Raw genomic sequence first — 6,271 nt, forward strand, 5'->3', positions numbered from 1 at the left:
GTCTGCTATTGCTCTTGAACGGGTACAATATCTGGCAGAGGGGGGTTTTTGGCCCAAAATATGCAATATTAGTTTAACCTCGGCCGCAGAACCACATTTGACCAGGTCGAGAAAAAATTTTTTTCGTGACGACCTGGTCCCCCATAGTAGGGAATGAACATGACATCTTAACCATATTTGACCATTTTCAAATTTCTCGTCGCGGAATGATGACTTTACTAGTAAAATTTGTTCCGGGTAGGGACCTCCCATACAAAATTTTCATCGCTCCAAAAGTGATTTTGTTTCACTTTTCAACATTTACAAGGTCCATAAATCATGTTTTGAGACGATATGGAAAAAAAAATTTTTTGCCCGTCTCGACCAACTCGACCGATGGTGACCACAGTAGGGTGCTCCATACAAATTTTGCTTATGTGAAATTTTTCAGTGTAAAATAAGGTTTCTCCAATCGATCGCGGGTTTCACTTTTCATCATTTGCTAGGTCTAACTATGATGTTTTGAGTGGTCCCGCAAAAATTTTTTCTTGGACCGGGCCTTCCTTCCCGGCCCTGTCGGTGTGCTCTGCAGTAGGGTGCTCCATACAAATTTTCCTTATGTGGAATTTTTCAGTGTAAAATAAGGTTTCTCCAATCGATCGCGGGTTTCACTTTTCATCATTTGCTAGGTCTAACTATGATGTTTTGAGTGGTCCCGCAAAAATTTTTTCTTGGACCGGGCCTTCCTTCCCGGCCCTGTCGGTGTGCTCTGCAGTAGGGTGCTCCATACAAATTTTCCTTATGTGGAATTTTTCAGTGTAAAATAAGGTTTCTCCAATCGATCGCGGGTTTCACTTTTCATCATTTGCTAGGTCTAACTATGATGTTTTGAGTGGTCCCGCAAAAATTTTTTCTTGGACCGGGCCTTCCTTCCCGGCCCTGTCGGTGTGCTCTGCAGTAGGGTGCTCCATACAAATTTTCCTTATGTGGAATTTTTCAGTGTAAAATAAGGTTTCTCCAATCGATCGCGGGTTTCACTTTTCATCATTTGCTAGGTCTAACTATGATGTTTTGAGTGGTCCCGCAAAAATTTTTTCTCTTAGCCAGTCAACCCTTTCGTCCATGTCGGTGTGTTCTGCAGTAGGGTGCTCCAACCAAGTTTTCCTAATGAAAGTTTTTCGTGGTTTCGTGTGAGTTAAAAACTCCGGAACTTGGCTTATTTTCACCATAATTTCCACATATGGTGACCAACTCAATAAACGTTTTGTGCGTATCCTATGGACAGTTTTTCGCGTTCAACTTGGTGAACTAGGGTTGTTTTCCCGAAGGGTAAAAAAATCTGGACTTAGCCAAATTTTGAAATCTCCAACCAATCTTGGCCTGTTAGAGTATCTTGGTTGGGTTGCTATGGGCTGGTACGGCCTACTTGATAGGCAATGTTTCAACTCTTGGAAGCTTTCGTGGTTGTTTAGAACTGTCCATGGCCTTCTTGATAGAAATGGCTTATCGTGGCCATGGACTTAGCAACATTTTGAGATCCAATCTTGGCCTGTTAGATTATCTTGGTTGGTTTGCTATGGGCTGGTACGGCCTACTTGATAGGCAATGTTTCAACTCTTGGAACCTTTCGTGGTTGCTAAGCACTGTCCATGGCCTTCTTGATAGAAATGGCTTATGGTGGCCATGGACTTAGCAAAATTTTGAAGTCTCCAACCAATCTTGGCCTGTTAGAGTATCTTGGTTGGGTTGCTATGGGCTGGTACGGCCTACTTGATAGGCAATGTTTCAACTCTTGGAAGCTTTCGTGGTTGCTAAGCACTGTCCATGGCCTTCTTGATAGAAATGGCTTATGGTGGCCATGGACTTAGCAAAATTTTGAAGTCTCCAACCAATCTTGGCCTGTTAGATTATCTTGGTTGGTTTGCTATGGGCTGGTACGGCCTACTTGATAGGCAATGTTTCAACTCTTGGAAGCTTTCGTGGTTGCTAAGCACTGTTCGTGGCCTTCTTGATAGAAATGGCTTATGGTGGCCATGGACTTAGCAAAATTTTGAATTCTCCAACCAATCTTGGCCTGTTAGAGTATCTTGGTTGGGTTGCTATGGGCTGGTACGGCCTACTTGATAGGCAATGTTTCAACTCTTGGAAGCTTTCGTGGTTGCTAAGCACTGTTCGTGGCCTTCTTGATAGAAATGGCTTATGGTGGCCATGGACTTAGCAAAATTTTGAATTCTCCAACCAATCTTGGCCTGTTAGAGTATCTTGGTTGGGTTGCTATGGGCTGGTACGGCCTACTTGATAGGCAATGTTTCAACTCTTGGAAGCTTTCGTGGTTGCTAAGCACTGTCCATGGCCTTCTTGATAGAAATGGCTTATCGTGGCCATGGACTTAGCAACATTTTGAATTCTCCAACCAATCTTGGCCTGTTAGATTATCTTGGTTGGTTTGCTATGGGCTGGTACGGCCTACTTGATAGGCAATGTTTCAACTCTTGGAAGCTTTCGTGGTTGTTTAGAACTGTCCATGGCCTTCTTGATAGAAATGGCTTATGGTGGCCATGGACTTAGCAAAATTTTGAATTCTCCAACCAATCTTGGCCTGTTAGAGTATCTTGGTTGGGTTGCTATGGGCTGGTACGGCCTACTTGATAGGCAATGTTTCAACTCTTGGAAGCTTTCGTGGTTGCTAAGCACTGTTCGTGGCCTTCTTGATAGAAATGGCTTATGGTGGCCATGGACTTAGCAAAATTTTGAATTCTCCAACCAATCTTGGCCTGTTAGAGTATCTTGGTTGGGTTGCTATGGGCTGGTACGGCCTACTTGATAGGCAATGTTTCAACTCTTGGAAGCTTTCGTGGTTGCTAAGCACTGTCCATGGCCTTCTTGATAGAAATGGCTTATCGTGGCCATGGACTTAGCAACATTTTGAATTCTCCAACCAATCTTGGCCTGTTAGATTATCTTGGTTGGTTTGCTATGGGCTGGTACGGCCTACTTGATAGGCAATGTTTCAACTCTTGGAAGCTTTCGTGGTTGTTTAGAACTGTCCATGGCCTTCTTGATAGAAATGGCTTATGGTGGCCATGGACTTAGCAAAATTTTGAAGTCTCCAACCAATCTTGGCCTGTTAGATTATCTTGGTTGGTTTGCTATGGGCTGGTACGGCCTACTTGATAGGCAATGTTTCAACTCTTGGAACCTTTCGTGGTTGCTAAGCACTGTCCATGGCCTTCTTGATAGAAATGGCTTATGGTGGCCATGGACTTAGCAAAATTTTGAATTCTCCAACCAATCTTGGCCTGTTAGAGTATCTTGGTTGGGTTGCTATGGGCTGGTACGGCCTACTTGATAGGCAATGTTTCAACTCTTGGAAGCTTTCGTGGTTGCTAAGCACTGTCCATGGCCTTCTTGGTAGAAATGGCTTATGGTGGCCATGGACTTAGCCAAATTTTGAAATCTCCAACCAATCTTGGCCTGTTAGAGTATCTTGGTTGGGTTGCTATGGGCTGCTACGGCCTACTTGATAGGCAATGTTTCAACTCTTGGAAGCTTTCGTGGTTGCTAAGCACTGTCCATGGCCTTCTTGATAGAAATGGCTTATGGTGGCCATGGACTTAGCAAAATTTTGAATTCTCCAACCAATCTTGGCCTGTTAGAGTATCTTGGTTGGGTTGCTATGGGCTGGTACGGCCTACTTGATAGGCAATGTTTCAACTCTTGGAAGCTTTCGTGGTTGCTAAGCACTGTCCATGGCCTTCTTGGTAGAAATGGCTTATGGTGGCCATGGACTTAGCCAAATTTTGAAATCTCCAACCAATCTTGGCCTGTTAGAGTATCTTGGTTGGGTTGCTATGGGCTGCTACGGCCTACTTGATAGGCAATGTTTCAACTCTTGGAAGCTTTCGTGGTTGCTAAGCACTGTCCATGGCCTTCTTGATAGAAATGGCTTATGGTGGCCATGGACTTAGCAAAATTTTGAAGTCTCCAACCAATCTTGGCCTGTTAGAGTATCTTGGTTGGGTTGCTATGGGCTGGTACGGCCTACTTGATAGGCAATGTTTCAACTCTTGGAAGCTTTCGTGGTTGCTAAGCACTGTCCATGGCCTTCTTGATAGAAATGGCTTATGGTGGCCATGGACTTAGCAAAATTTTGAAGTCTCCAACCAATCTTGGCCTGTTAGATTATCTTGGTTGGTTTGCTATGGGCTGGTACGGCCTACTTGATAGGCAATGTTTCAACTCTTGGAAGCTTTCGTGGTTGCTTAGGATAAGAATCCCGACGAGAAAGGTTTCCCGGACTTATAAAAATAACCGATTAGCCCCAAGGACACATCTTCCTTGAAAGGCTAATCATGCACCACACACCACACCACCCATAGGCTTGCAAGCAGCACTCTTGTCGAGTGCAGCAAGCCTATGCTCACATCAACTACCGTACACGTACCACCATAGGCTTGCAAGCAGCACTCTTGTCGAGTGCAGCAAGCCTATGCTCATCAACTACCATACGTACCACCACAGCCTTGCAAGCAGCACTCTTGTCGAGTGCAGCAAGCCTATACTCCACGAACTAACCACTTCACCACCAAGCATGGGTCGCCTGAGAGGATCGATGCGAACGCATCTCTACAACTCGCAGCTCCCAGCCTGTAGTCCCGTCGTTTGCGGGCGGTCGAAGGTGTCGAAACTAGTTGTATCCACGGTCGACGGGAGCACAGCCACCAGGGTTCCCTGTGATAAGGTACTTCCACGTGCAGCGTGCACCCGCCCGTTGCGGCTCAGTCTAGTGCTATAGCGGGGATGAGACGGCAGTGTGCACGGGGCAGCACCGACGGATCTCAGAGGGTTGTTAAGCCCGCTAGCTTCCGATCACCTAATGGGTTTATGATGCGCTATCAGCTCGGATTGGATACGACCTTAGAGGCGTTCAGGCATAATCCAGCGGACGTAGCGTCATACCAAAGTCCGGTCGAACTAGTATTGAGCCAGTGGTCCGTACCTGTGGTTCCTCTCGTACTGCACAGGAATTCCGTTAAGATAGCAGCATACAGCACACACCAGTAGGGTAAAACTAACCTGTCTCACGACGGTCTAAACCCAGCTCACGTTCCCTTGAAAGGGTGAACAATCCTACGCTTGGTGAATTTTGCTTCACAATGATAGGAAGAGCCGACATCGAAGGATCAATAAGCCACGTCGCTATGAACGCTTGGCGGCCACAAGCCAGTTATCCCTGTAGTTGCGAGCGAACCTCCGTAGTGAACGGACGTGTTGTGGATGAGCTCTTGTCGACGCGTGCGTGTGAGTGTATACTGTGAGTGCATACTGAGTAAGACAAAGTGTGCGAAAGAGACACCAAACGGCCACCGAGGACCTTGGTTCCACGTGTCCGGCCCCCGATCTCGGCCGCCGACCCCCCACCCAAATTTCACCCCCCCACCAATCAAGGGGGGGGAGTTTTTCGTGGGCAGGTTTTTGTTGAATATTAAGGCGAATTGTGAACCGATCCGGACGATTAAGGTGTCGTTGGATGCGTCTCGGTAAGACGCATCTTACAAAATTTTGTATGTGTGTGTGTGTGCGTTACACCGGAAGTGGCACTTGAAAAACTGTGAGTTTTTGGTGGGGGACCGTTTTACCCCCCAAAAAGTGCGTTAGTGATCTTAAAAACACTTGAGGACTATAAGTGAGAATATCCCGCGTCGATAGAGTGGTCTAACATTTTTGTGCGACGAACCGTTGCGGAGTTATAGGCTTCCAAAGTTGGAGGTTTTGGCGATTTCCGGCGTCTTTCGTTCCCATACATTTTGTATGGGACAGCTGTTCGGTGGCGCGTTCTTGGCCGAGTACCGTGTGTCGTCGCGTGTGACGTCAGTGCAAAGTACCGGTTTGCGCCCGATCTGGCGTTGTCGCCGCGAGTGTGCTGAAGAACATAACGGTAAAGCCCGGTGCAAGCGCACCGAAAAGTGTAACTTTTTGGCAAAGTGCACGATTTAAGGCACTTTCCGTTTGCCGTGTGTTCCTGTGTGCGTGCGTGTGTGCGAGTGTTTGGAGTGAAAATCGGCCGTATCAGCCAGGCCACGCGTGCCAGGGCTTTGGTTTCAAGTGTCCGGCCCCCGATCCTGGCCGCCGACCCCCCACCCAAATTTCACCCCCCCACCCCTTAAGGGGGGGGAGTTTTTCGTGGGCAGGTTTTTGTTGAATATTAAGGCGAATTGTGAACCGATCCGGACGATTAAGGTGTCGTTGGATGCGTCTCGGTAAGACGCATCTTACAAAATTTTGTATGTGT

The sequence above is a fragment of the Anopheles marshallii genome (genome assembly GCF_943734725.1).
Source record: "Anopheles marshallii chromosome X unlocalized genomic scaffold, idAnoMarsDA_429_01 X_unloc_152, whole genome shotgun sequence".
NCBI classification, from domain to species: domain Eukaryota; kingdom Metazoa; phylum Arthropoda; class Insecta; order Diptera; family Culicidae; genus Anopheles; species Anopheles marshallii.